The sequence below is a fragment of the Trichosurus vulpecula genome, chromosome 9 (genome assembly GCF_011100635.1).
Source record: "Trichosurus vulpecula isolate mTriVul1 chromosome 9, mTriVul1.pri, whole genome shotgun sequence".
In the NCBI taxonomy this organism is placed as follows: domain Eukaryota; kingdom Metazoa; phylum Chordata; class Mammalia; order Diprotodontia; family Phalangeridae; genus Trichosurus; species Trichosurus vulpecula.
The window spans coordinates 36,431,264-36,444,948 of NC_050581.1; positions in this window are offsets into that span (position 1 = coordinate 36,431,264).

Genomic DNA, 13,685 nt, shown 5'->3' on the forward strand with positions numbered 1-13,685 from the left:
CAACATTCACTTCCATAAGTTTAAAATTTTCTCCCCCTCCCTTCCCTCCCCCTCCCCAGGACAGCATGCAATCTGATATAGGTTCTATATATACATTCCTATCAAAAATATTTTCACATTAGTCATATTGTATAGAAGAATTAGAACAAATGGGAGTAACCATGGAGAAAGAGAAAGTTACTTTTGTAGGAAGAAAAAGGCACTGTCCTTCAGTTCACAGTTTTGTGGAGAATTTGCTGATCAAATTCTGAGGTTATTACAGTACCCATAAAGCAAAAAAGTCCAGGTAGGTTTGGCAAACAACAATCAAAACAGGAGAAATGTAAGAGTCTATTTCTATTTCAGTCAATATGAATTTATTAAATATTTATACTATGCGTCAGGAACTGTGTAAAGCACTGGATGCAAAGAAAAACAAAGACACAGTCTCAGCCTTCAAGGAATTTGCATTCTAAGGGGAGAAACAACATGCAAAAAGGGAATCTCAGTGGGAAGGTACTAAGTTGTAGTGGGGTGGGGTGAGGTAGGAGGAGATAATGGGAAAAACTTCTTGCAGTAGTTAAGAGCTGAATCTTGAAGAGAGATTGGTTAAGTTCTTAAAATGTTAAAACAGGAGAATCATTTGATTCAATAATAAATTGTTATAAGGACAATTTCCAAATCACATGATTCCATGATGGGGGCCCCATTATGGGTCGAGCTAATAATGCCTCTGCTTATTTGAAAAAAGCTACTATGAGGCAGTCATTGTACTAATTCGTTTTGTTTGTACTTATTCCTTATGAGGAGGGGATGTATGTGGGGGATGGGTGTGAGTAAATGGGTAGTGATAGAGGTGCAAAAAAAAGAAAGAAAAAAGAGCCTCAATAAAATAGAAGACATTTTAAAAAACCATTCCTAAAGGGACATGGATGGGATAATTTTGTTATTCAGTTGTTTTCAGTCACGTCCAACTCTTCCTGACCCCATTTGGGGTTTTCTTGGCAAAGATAATGGTTTGCCATTTCCTTCTCCAGCTCATTTTGCAGATGAGGAAACTGAGGCAAACAGTTAAGTAACTTGCCCAGGATCACACAGCTAGTGAGTGTCTGAGGCTAAGTCTGAATTCAGGTCTTCCTCACTCCAGGCCCAGCACTCTATCCACTGTACCACAGAGCTGCAATTTTGTTACTACTTTAAATATATACTTTAAAAAAAAAACAACTTAAGCGACAGAAGTTTATAGATTCGTATCTAACCCTCTCCCTTGCTCTTTCAATACTGAAATATTTGTTGCAAGATACTACAATACGTGGATAAATTAGAGCTGGGAGCAACCTTAAGAACTATAGAGCCCAAGTGTTTCATTTTTACAGATGAAGAAACTGAGGTATACACTTAAGCAATTTCCCAGTCACATGGCTAGTAAAAATCTAAAGCAGAATTCGAATCCAGGGCTTTCTGAGTCCAAGTCTGGAGGCCTATCTACTCTGTTATGCTGCCTGTTTGTTGATGATTGTTACATTCAAATTTCTAAAAAAGTAAATTTTAAATAAAAAAAATTGAATTAAAAAAGAATTCTTATGAGGAATTAAGCTGACAAGGATGCATATTCTTTTGTGTAAAAATCAGATGTCAACAAGAATGGCCTGAAATGGATGACTTCAACTCTAGGACAGCCCTGAAAACATGACTTGGGGATTACCTAAACATGAGGCATAGAATGTCTATACAAAGATCATAGTGTCTTAATATGTTACTCAGAATTGCTCCCGCAGTCTTACCAGCAACTCTCCTTTGGCCGTACAGTGAGATGATCTGCATATCAAGAAAAAGGAACAAAAGGCAAAGGCAATTATTATGGACTGGTGATTGGGAGGAGCTGGGAGGAAGATGTAAGAGGTGGAAGAACTTTATGATGGTAGGAGGGGCCGGTCTGTTGTGCAACCTTGTAGTCTGCATTAGGGCAATAAAGATCTTTGAGATACTAAACCAGCGCTCAATCCTCCCCAGCCCTCCATGGGATATGGTAGGGGGAAGTCATGATTGGTGCAGCTATTGTACCCTGGGCAAGTCTCTGCCTCTATGTACCCTTTTTTCATATCTGTAAAATGGGGTTAATAAGAGCACCTACTTTACGGGGTGATTGTGAGGATAAGATGAGATAATGTATCTAAAAAGCTGTGTAAACATCAAAGCGCTATACAGATGTGAGCTGCTGTTGTTATTATTACTATTACTATGTTTATTATTATTAACAACCACCACCACCATAATAATAATGATAGTAAGAATTATTTCTTGAAAGGGCCAAGAGCTGGATCGCTCTCTCTCTTTCTCTCTCTCTCTCTCTCTCTCTCTCTCTCTCTCTCTCTTTCTGTCTCTCCCTGTCTCTCTCTGTCTCTCTCTGTCTCTATCTCTGTCACTCTTTTTGTCCTTGGGAAAGTCAATTCTCTTTGGTCCTCAGTTCCCTCATTTGAAAAATGAGGATCTTGGCTTAGATGATCTCCAAGGCCATTTCAACTTGACTGCCTGTGTGGTCTCTTCCAGTTCGAAAATCTGGGGAGTTAAACAAAATCTGTATTTTCTCTGAAGCAGTGGTCCTATGGGTGGGTGGCAGCATGCTGTTTCTTTGGCTCCAGATGAATCTACTTGCATTAAGCAGTTTCTTTCCCCCTTCACACTATAGGGTTCTATGAGACATATGTTTGTTAGATATAGTCATTGTATAAGATGATTTGCTTTATTTTTCCTATTTATCACAAGGGAGGGTTCATTGGTATGGTGATGAGATGGCATTTTATTCCTCTGGTATGATGTAAAGGCAACATGCTTCAAATAACACTTTTTTTTTCTTGGCCGGGGATGGCAGGGTGGAAGGGAGCAAAAGAGATAAGAAGATACCGGTGTCTTTGAGCTCTCCCAGCCACCTTATTTCTTAGGTTTGGTCACTGAGTTAGTGGATGAGTGAATGAATGAATGAATGAATGAAAAAGCATCTGTTCAGAGTTTGCCTTCAGCCAGGTATTTACCCAAGCACAAGCCCACAAATACAAAAAAGCAAGATAGTCCCATGCCTTTCTGGACCTACATTCTAACGCGGGAAGATAATACACATGGGAGAATGGTGTCCAGGGAAGGGTGTTTTTGTCTGGGAAAGTCACTGGAAAGGTTAGTGGAGCAACGGGGTAATTGATTGACTCATCTCTTCTAGGAATGACAGTGTTTATCAGAGCAGATTTCCAAGAAAACTAGCCCTGTGCCCAGAACCATTAAAATAAAAGGCCCAGCAGCCACAGTGGATAAAGAATGGTGATATTTTATGAATGATGAGCAGGCCCTCCTTTTTTTCCCCTACTGACATATTTTCTGCTTCCCTCTGGATTTCATACTCATCCTTGCAACTTTTTTAAAATTAGCACTGCAGGAAAGTGCTTTCCTGGAAAGTCCTGTGAGGAAGATAGTCATATGGAAGTACTTTTTTTTAGGCTCTAAGTTTTTTTTTTATTTTTTAATAATATTTTATTTTTTTCAATTACATGTAAAAACAATTTTTTAAAATCGAGTTCTCCTTTCCCTCTCCTGCTGCTTGAGGAGCTGGCGGCCACCACGCTGGCCACCAACATGAAGGACACTATATCCATTAGAACCAGGAAGTGCATGACAAATAGACTTCTTCAGCATAAACAGATGGTTATAGATGTCCTTCATCCTGGAAAGGCCATAGTGCCTATGACTGAAATTCGAGAAAAGTGGCCAAGATGTACAAGACAACTCTAGATATCATTTTTGTCTTTGGATTCAGAATCCACTTGGTGGTAGCAAAACAACAGGCTTTGGCATGACTTATGATTCCCTTGACTATGCAAAGAAAAATGAACCAGAGCACAGACTTGCAGGGCATGGCCGGTATGGGGAGAAAAAGACATCAAGAAAACAGTGAAAGGGACCCAAGAACAGAATGAAGAAAGTCAGGGATACTGCAAAGGCAAATGTCAGTGCTGGCAAAATGAAGGACTAAAAGGCACTATGGGTGATGTTTATCTGTGAAGATAATAAATTTCCATCAAAGCATAAACTATGTAAATGCTTAAAAAAACTGAGTTCCAAATTCTCTTTCCACCTCCTACCACTGCTCCCCCCTCCCTAAGATGGCAGGGAATTTGATCCTATGGAAGTTCCTAAAAAAGATCCTTTAATGACATCTGAGGATTCTACAATTTCAGTGCTTGTGGCAAAAATTCTGCAAATTGATTTGAAATGTATTTGGTGATATATTTACTAACAGGCTGCATGTCTTTTCCTAAATAAAGTCTTACAGCTAAACAACATTCACAGAATGGGGGTAGTGGTACAAGCCCATAACACTGCTATTGCGGGAGGCTGAGGCTGGAAGAGTTAAGGAGTTCTGAACTACAGGTGGGCCAATCTTCCAGCCCCAATGTGAGTGGACAGCCACCAGACTACCTAAGGAAGAGTGAATTGGTCCAGATCAGGAAAATGGAGCAGGTTAAAGCTTCCATACTGGCCAGTACTGGGGTTGGTGTCATGAGTGACTGATACATTTCCAGCCTGGATGAAGCAGAACAACTCAGTTTTTAAAACAATAACAACAATGATAAAAACACATATAAAATCAAGCCATGATATAAAATGATACCTAAGTGAGAATTCCGTGCAAAGACATGTACCTAAGCAGAAAGAGGACAAACATTTGAAGCAGAACTCTGGAGCATCATCAACCTAGCTAGCATTTATATACTGCTTTAAAGTTTGCAAAGTGCTTTACAAATATGATTTTATTTGAGCCTCAGAACAACCTTGGGAAGTAGATGCTACCATTATCTCCATATTACAGATAAAGAAACTGAGACAGGCAGAGGTTAAGTGATTTGCCCAGGGTCATTCAGCTAGTGTATTAAGCTGGATTTGAACTCGGGTCTTCCTGACTCCAGATCTAGCTCTCTATACACCATGACATCTAGCTGCCATTAGCACCTAAGTGCTCAGTGACAATGTTCTAGGCTAGCTGCTGGGGATGTACAGATAGATAAAACAAAATCCCCAGATTTCAAGGAGTTTATATTCTAAGGGGTAGAAAGACAAATACACAAACATCTATGATGCTAGGGAGCATATGAGAAATAAAAAAAACAAAGAGCTTTGAGAAATTTGATGAAGGAAAGATATGTGAGGAAAGCAGGGCAGAGAAGTCTTCTTTGAAGAGATCACACCTGAGTGAGTAAAGGGTCTGAAGGACTGGAAAGGAGGGAAGGACTTTCACATTGATTGAGCCCTCTAAGATTTCAGAACTCCTTTACCTTACATTATCTCATCAGGCACTCATAAAAAAAACCCTGCAAAGAAGGTTCAATTATTATCTTCATTTTACAGATTTAGGAAGCTAAGGCAAACTTGTCCAGCATCATAGGGTTGATGAGGGTCTGAGACACGATTTAAACCAAGATCTTCCTAACTTCCTATCCAGCACTTTGTCCACTGTAACACTAATTTTACCCAACAGAGATGGGCTGGGGTAGAGGGAGTGAGAAGGCAAGGGAATACATAGGATGTCCTACAAGTCTTAGTGCAGTATTAAGCACTAAGACTTGTGGGACACTCTGAATTTCAGGAATGGGGGATGGTATGAGCAATGGAAGGATATGGAAGAGGAGGGAATGAGAATAAGGAACAGAACAGTACAGTTTCATTGGAAAGTGGAATACGTGGAGGAGAGTAGTATAAGATATGGATGCATGGTTAGGTTGGTGGGATTGTGGGGGGCTTTGAAATGCCAGGGTCAGAAATTTGTATTTTATTCAGTAGGTGATAGGGAGACACTTAAGTTTTCAGTAAAGAAGTAACAATCAACGTGGCATATTACGAAGATTACTGGAATCAAGTAATATAGCCAATAGATTAGAGACAGAATAATCTGGAGACTAGTGGTTTTTTTGTTTTTATCTTGTTATTCCAATACACAAGGAAAGATGAGAATTTGAATTAGGTCAATTGAAATGAGAGGAATCAGAATTGTGCTGGAGACACAGGAGAGCTGATTGTAAAATTTTCAATGTGAACATTTTTACCTTGGAAATCAGGCCAATATTCCAAATCAGGGCTTGATTTATTGTTTCATTGATGGGCTTCTTAAACTTTTTTCCCTTGCGACCCCTTCAGCTCTTCTTAAACTGTGGGTCACCACCCCATCACTCTAGACTTAAGAAAGTGATAGAGAAAATGGCAACAATGCAGATTAAATGGAAAAGTGTCTTGTGCATACATCCTCCCCCCTCCACCCAGTCAGTTGTTAAATATTTATCAGCACACCCTTGGCTGTATGGGATCTATTTGGGAGGGGAGTGTTAGAACAGACAGAATAATTAATTAGCAGTATATTGCATGAAAGATAGGAAGAACTTTTAAGATGAGCCGATGGTTCTCCGAACATGGGAGATTGGAAGAATTGTGGTCTTACCTGAGCTTTTCTTGACTTTTTTTCTCTAATAAGCCATATTCCATAGCTACTAGGGTGGCTCCTAATTTCCTCTCTCCTCCCCTCCCTCTGTCTCCCGGTGCCTTCAGTCATTGCTACTGTTGTTCAGTTGTTTTCAGTTGTGCCCAGCTCTTGGTGACTCCATTTCAGGTTTTCTTGGCAAAGATACTGGAGCAGTTGCCATTTCTTTCTTCAGCTCATCTTACAGATAAGGAAACTGAGGCAAACAGGGTTAAGTGACTTGCCCAGGGTCACACAGCTAGTAAGTTTCTGAGGCCACATTTGAACTCAGGAGGATGAGTCTTCCTTACTTCAGGCCAGCACTCTATCCACTGAGCCACTTAGCTACCATGTATACATACATACATATACACATACATATGTGTGTATATACATATATACACATATACATACATACATACATATATATATATATATATACACACACACACACACACACACATATATATTTGGATTCAGAAGATCTGAGAATGAATCCCAGCTCTGCCACTTAGTGCCTTGTGCAAATCATTTTGCTTCCCTGAATCTCAGTTTCTCCACTTGTGAAATGAAGGGATTGTCTTTACCACTAATATCTATATGGCTCTAAAATCCAATGATATACATAAGACATAGTGGTCTTTCCAGGACAATATCTCTAATAGATGTGCTTAGAACACATAGATGAGAGGAAGCTTTCCTAGGAAATTTACTCTTTTGGAGTTGGATTATAACCAACTAAATAGTGGATATTAATTCACTAACTCGGATTATAAAATCTAATGCATAAGCTATTGGATTTGATGTGTCAGCTAGTTTTACGGAGCTTTTTAATTCTTTGTTATAAGGGACAGTTCTCTGGGTGGGGGAAGGGAAGAGATTTATTAGAAAATGAAGCTGATGTAAAAGCAAAAGACAGAAATAAAATTAAAAGCAAAAAGATCCATTGCCCAATGAACCTTACTAAAATCAATTATTGCTCCAGACGTTTTCATTTTATGGATGATCTGGGCTTATATTTACTTCCATAACTTAAGGATCTGTGATTTTTATCAATGTGGATATGCCTTGTACAAATACAGATGACAACTTCTCTACACTTTAGTAAAACAGTCCTTGTGAACGGCTTTAGTAGAAAAAACTTATTAGCTGTTGGCCAATCCTGTGCTGGTGAGCCTTTCCCAGTTTAGGTGAACTACTTGTAGGATGACAGACTTGTCCTTGAAGCCTTTCCACCTTCATAGGACTTATGAGAGATTATGTTTTTCTGGTATAACTCTAAAGAACCTAAGGTCACCATCCCACCATGATGAGACATCAGAGGACTTTAGTGAAGGTCGAGCTTTATAGAATCATGAATCAGACCAGATCAACGTAAGGAGCCAAAGCACAAAGGACTTTCTCTGCCTATGCAGATCAGTGCCTTCTTGACAATTTATAGTCTTAGAGAGTTTCCAGGAGGTAGCGAGAGACTGTCACCTGCCGAAGGTCACACTGTTGACAGTATGTGTCAACATGTGTACATCAGAATTTAACTTTCCTCCCTCTTCTTGACTCAGAGGCCACTCTCTACTCACTACTCTGCTCTGCCCCTCTGAGAAATAAAGGCCAAAAAAAGGAGCCCCTTAACATGTACCACGCATTAATTAAAAATGTTAGGCTATTTCTTTGCACTTAAATTTGTCAAGGGTGTGAGTAACTTCTTTTGCTTCACTCCCCCCCTCCAAAGAGCCCGAGGCAAAATAATAAAATTAACAACTACACAGACAAAATCGTAAACCATATAATTAGAAGGGCTGAGACAAAACCAATTTAGAAGAGTTAGCTCACCAATTTAAATAGCTACTTGCACTGGTCCTATAATTTACTTGTCCTAAATACTGTTATTTTACTTTTCTGGGCATTAGGTAACACAGAAAAAGACTCTAAAAGCATTTCAATAATCCTGCCATGCTATTATTATTATTTATTTTTAAATAGACCCATCCCGAAGCCTTTTAAAGCATGTATAGAGAACAATACATATATAGCTATCATGGGAAGTATTTCAATCCAGTGACCTACTACTATATACATATGTACCTACATACGTACATACATACATACATATATATATCATAGTCTAATGCAATGTATACAGGAGAGATCATGGGAATTAGAGCTAAAAGGAATGAAATAGACTCCTTTTTACAGATATGGAAACTGAGGTATCAAGAAGTTCAAGGTAATAAGTACTTAGAGTCAGAATATGAATATAGATCCCAAATCCAGTATTAGTTTTATTTGACAATGTACACCATACCATGATAGTGTATGTTAGACATACTTGGGGTTTACAGGCTAGATTTCTTTCTTAAGGTCCGTACCTTAAACCCAAATCACTCTGGCTCTCACTGATTGGCCAATAATAGGTTGCAGCCCAAGCTTCACTTGGTCTTTGTTTGGGCCCTGATGGTTCAGAGGGAGTGTTTTGGCCAGAAATCTGGAGGTCATTTTCCCTCTGCCTCATTTCTTACCTAGCCTTAATCACTGAATATGTGTTGCCTCAGTCAAACAGAGACCTGGGACAGACCTTAACTTAAAAAGTCCAAGGTTTCCCGCTGCATTTGAGGCCATCTCTAGCCGTCTTGATCAACATCTTGCCACTGGACCCATATGGCTCCAGAGGAGAGAGAGAAGCTGATGACTTTGCATAGCCCTCCCTTCCTTAAATCCAATTCACTTGCAAATCATGGCATCACTTTCCTGATGTCATGGTCCTCTTTGAGAACAAAGGACAAACAACAAACATTAACATTAGATATATAAATGCATCAATAGATCTGTCACATATTTTGGACATAACATGTCCCTTACTAGTGGCCACTCCATCCACATGGTTACAGGAACTTCCTTTTTCTCCCTTATGCGACATATGGAATTTCTGTCACCTCTCCTTGATATGATAGGTATCACTGCGTGGAATTTTCCCTACTTGCTCTTCTCTCTTTGCACCAGGGTTGGGTTTGTGAAAAATGACCTAGTAACTGCTTTCTTCTTTTCACTTTCATCATTTCATCTCTAACTCTCCCTCCTCCTTCCATATCACTATCTTCCCACCTCTCAGGCCAAATCTTTCTCATCCCAAAGGCCCTCTCACTCTTGGCTCCTATGATGACATGCTCAGTATAGCTCTCCTTTGTAAAAAAAGAAAAAAGAAAAAGACACTGCAGCGATGATTTGAGGTTTCCAATGAAATGGAGATGAATCTTACTTTTTTTTTTTCCTTTGCATAGTCAATTCCATCCAGCAACATTTACTCATTCAATCAGCTAGTAGTTATTAAGTACCTATTACATGCCCAACATTGTGCAGGGTACTACACTAATCCTACAATCATCACCTATATATAATTTTGCTTTTCCTTACAAGATTTACATAAAATGAAGGTGAATTCAGCCTCTTTTAGGGGAGGAAGAAGACTTCCAAAAACTAAAGGAATTAATTACTCACAAATAAAGATTAACATTTAATAGTAAAGTGAGAAAAATCACTATCTAGATCCCTTTATATTTCAAGAACTATTAGCAACAATGTAGAATCGTATTTGCTGTTGTTCAGTTGTATCTGACTCTCTGTGACCCCATTTGAGGTTTTCTTAGCAAAAGTACTAGAGTGATTTGTCATTTCCTTCTCTAGTTCATTTTACAGATAAGGAAACTGAGGCAAACAGGATTAAGTGACTTGCCCAGGCTCACAAAGCTAGTAAGTGTCTAAGGCCAGATTTGAATTCCGGTCCTCTTGACTCCAGGCCCAGCACTCTATGCACTGTACCACCTAGCTGCCCCAGAATCATATTACTTTAGTGTTTTAAAGGACTTTAATAGATTGTAAGCACCACAAGGGCAGAGGCCTAGGGTTATCTAAATAAACCTGGTATCTTCTCCCCTACCTAACATAGTGTTCCATATATGAAGACACATGATGAAAGTTTGATTTCAATTGTCCTCATTTTGCTGGTGAGGAAACCGAGACCCACAGAGAAGTGACTTATTCTAGGTCACACAGCTGATTAATGGCATGGCCACGAATGTAACCCAAGTTACCAATGAGGGCACATCTTAATTCTTTCTCACAGCTAGGTTAGCACAGTAGGTAGAGTGCCAGGCCTAGAGTCAGGAAGACTCATTTTCCCTACTTCAAATCTGGCCTCAGAAACTTACTAGCTGTGTGACCATGGGTGAGAAACAGCCCTGTTTACCTCAGTTTCCTCATCTGTAAAATGAGCTGGAGAAGGAAATGGCAAACCACGTCAGTATCTGCCAAGAAAACCCTAAATGAAGAGTCAGACATGACTGAAACAACAAAATAGTATTTCATGATCTGAACTATGATTTTTCATGTTTACCAGACATTAGGACCTAAGTAAACTCAGTCCCACATACACCAAAGGACCTTATTAAATTATTATTATTAATATCCAATTAATGTCAAATATTAAATAACATTAAATTATTGTTAAAATATTATTAATCAGGCCGAAAAATTAAGAATGGTAGTTTTCAGAAGGACATAGCCAATTATGTCAAACTAAGGATTCCATGCCTCCACCTGTATGTATTAAGAGAGCATCAGTCCATACCAAGGAGGCAGTTATGAAATGACAGTATATGGAGATCAAGGTAGCAGAGATCTTTAATACTAAGAAAAAGCTTTGTTTATATAAGAAATAAGGAGAGCAGCATTAAATAGCTTCAGTTTCTTAATAAAAACGACTGAAGGAACTGGGTATGTTTATCTAGAAGAAGGTGAGGAGGGGGAAGGTGGGATCTGGAGGTGTGTATGATACTTGATGGCTGTCTTCAAATAGTTAAAGGGGTAATCATATGGAGGAGCCATTGGACTTTTCTATGGTTATGTTGGCATCTTATAGCAGGGATTCCTTTCAGGTGTGGGTCACTGAGGTCTCTTCTAGAATTAGGTGATTCTGTAAATTTGTACCTTTACCTCCTTCCTGAGCATGCAGATTTTTATTTTAAAATCAACGGAAAATGCTCTTTGCCACTAACAGTATAAAAACCATTGTCCAACTTTCTTTTGCCCTAGTTTATCCCTAGTCTTGAAATCTGGGACTTCTCTCTCTTTCATCTTATTAGCACAAATGAACTTATCTGTACATTTATGGGTTTAATGATAATAGCTAATATTTAGATAGCACTTTGATTTTTGTAATGCATTTTTTTTGCACATGACCTCACTGGATCCTTGCAACGACTCTGGAAGGAGGATCTATTATTATCCCCATTTTACAGATGAGAAAACTGAGGCAGGGTTAAGTGACTTGCCCAGGGTCACATAGCTAGTAAGTGTCTGAAGCACAGTTTGAACTTGGGTTTTCCCGACTCCAAGCCCAATACTTCACTGCACAACTACTAGTTGCTCTTAATAATAATAATAATTAACATTTATCCAGTGTTCAGTACATACCAGGCACTGTGTCTTAGTGCTTTATAATGATTATCTCATTTGATCCTCACGACAACCCTGAGAGGTAGATACTATAATCACCCCCATTTTATAAATGAGAAAACATGTAAAGTGACTTGCCTAAGGTCACCCACCTAGCGTCTGAGTCCAGATTTGAACTCAGGTCTCCGTGACTCCAGGACCTGTGCTCTATCCACTGTACCACCTAGTTGCCCCTAGAAGCACACTTTTTTTTTTTTTCTTGGAAGGGCTTCAGAAGGCAGGGCAATTCGGGTTAAGTGACTTGCCCAAGGTCACATAGCTAGTGTGTCAAGTGTCTGAGGTCACATTTGAACTCAGGTCCTTCTACCTCCATGGCCGGTGCTCTAGCCACTGCACCACCTAGTTGCCCTTAGAAGCACACTCTTCACTAGATATAGCTTGGGGTGCTGCTTCGCACACACCATCTTTGCCATTTTAGCCTAGGGGAATGGCATCTACCAATCAAGATCACCATTGTCCCTGCTGTGGTTCATTTAGGAGATGGAGCAGAACAGGGCTGGAAAGGTTCTCCGGGTCACTGGCATTATCAGAGGCAAAGGAAAAGTCTGAGAATGGAATTTTATGCATGGCACACCTCCATGAAATATTTCCCATATTTAAAGATATAGGACAAATCATGAAACCTCTTAAATGGCACATTTACTGGAAGTAGAAAGATCTTTATTATATTCCTACCCCTCTTGAGCTCCTATCCTCTTACAGCATATATTAAACAGCATGACTCATACTCAAAAAGAACAAAAAGTTACATGGAATATATGTACATACATACACACATATGTAATTTTTTCAGTCATGTCTGCCTCTTCATAACTCCATTTGGAGTTTTCTTGGCAGAGACACTAGGTGGTTTGCCATTTCCTTCTTCAGCTCATTTTACATATGAGGAAACTGAGGCAAACAGGATTAAGTGACTTGCCCAGGGTCACACAGCTAGTAAATGTCTGAGGCTGGATTTGAACTCAGGAAGAGGAGTTTTCCTGCCTCCAGGCCTGGCATTCTATCCACTGTGCCACCTAGCTGCCCCAGGCTGCTCCTTATAGACCAGAACACCTGTTTCAAGAAATTTAAAGTATTTTTTTAAATGCATTATCTACTTTATCTGCTTCCTTAATCAGAATCTATTTTAAGTTTTTTCTTGATGGTCGAGGTCAACACGATGAACATAAATGATCACACTGTGCTATAACACAGTGATAACTCAGGGATTACTGATGTGTATAAGGTTGCTTGGCCCTATGCTAAATGAGCCCACATTGTTGCTTTTTTTTTTTTTAAAGCTGTGTCTTCTTTTTATAGATTTGCTCTCTTATTTTTTGCAATCAAGCTTTCACTCTTGATAAACTTGACTTGTTGCTGTTGATAAACTTTCCCTAATTTCTCCTAATTATCTGTTGGCTTGAAAATGAGATATCCATTCTTGTCTGAAAAGCGTATGTGTAAAGTTAGAGTAAACAGGGTCAGAGTGAGGGCTGGAGAAGCTCTTCTAAGGGTAAAGCACCATCTATTTTGTTTCTGTAGAGTTTTTTAAAATTTTGTTTAGGCTTTGTTTCCTGTGTTCTAAATAGGTGAGATTGCTGGACAGCTGACTGCCAACTAAGTAAGTTGTTACTAAAATGGTCATCAGGAAAAAAACAAGCTTTTTATGCTGTATTTAAGATGTTTACGCACAACCAACAATAATAAAAGAAAGTTACCTGAG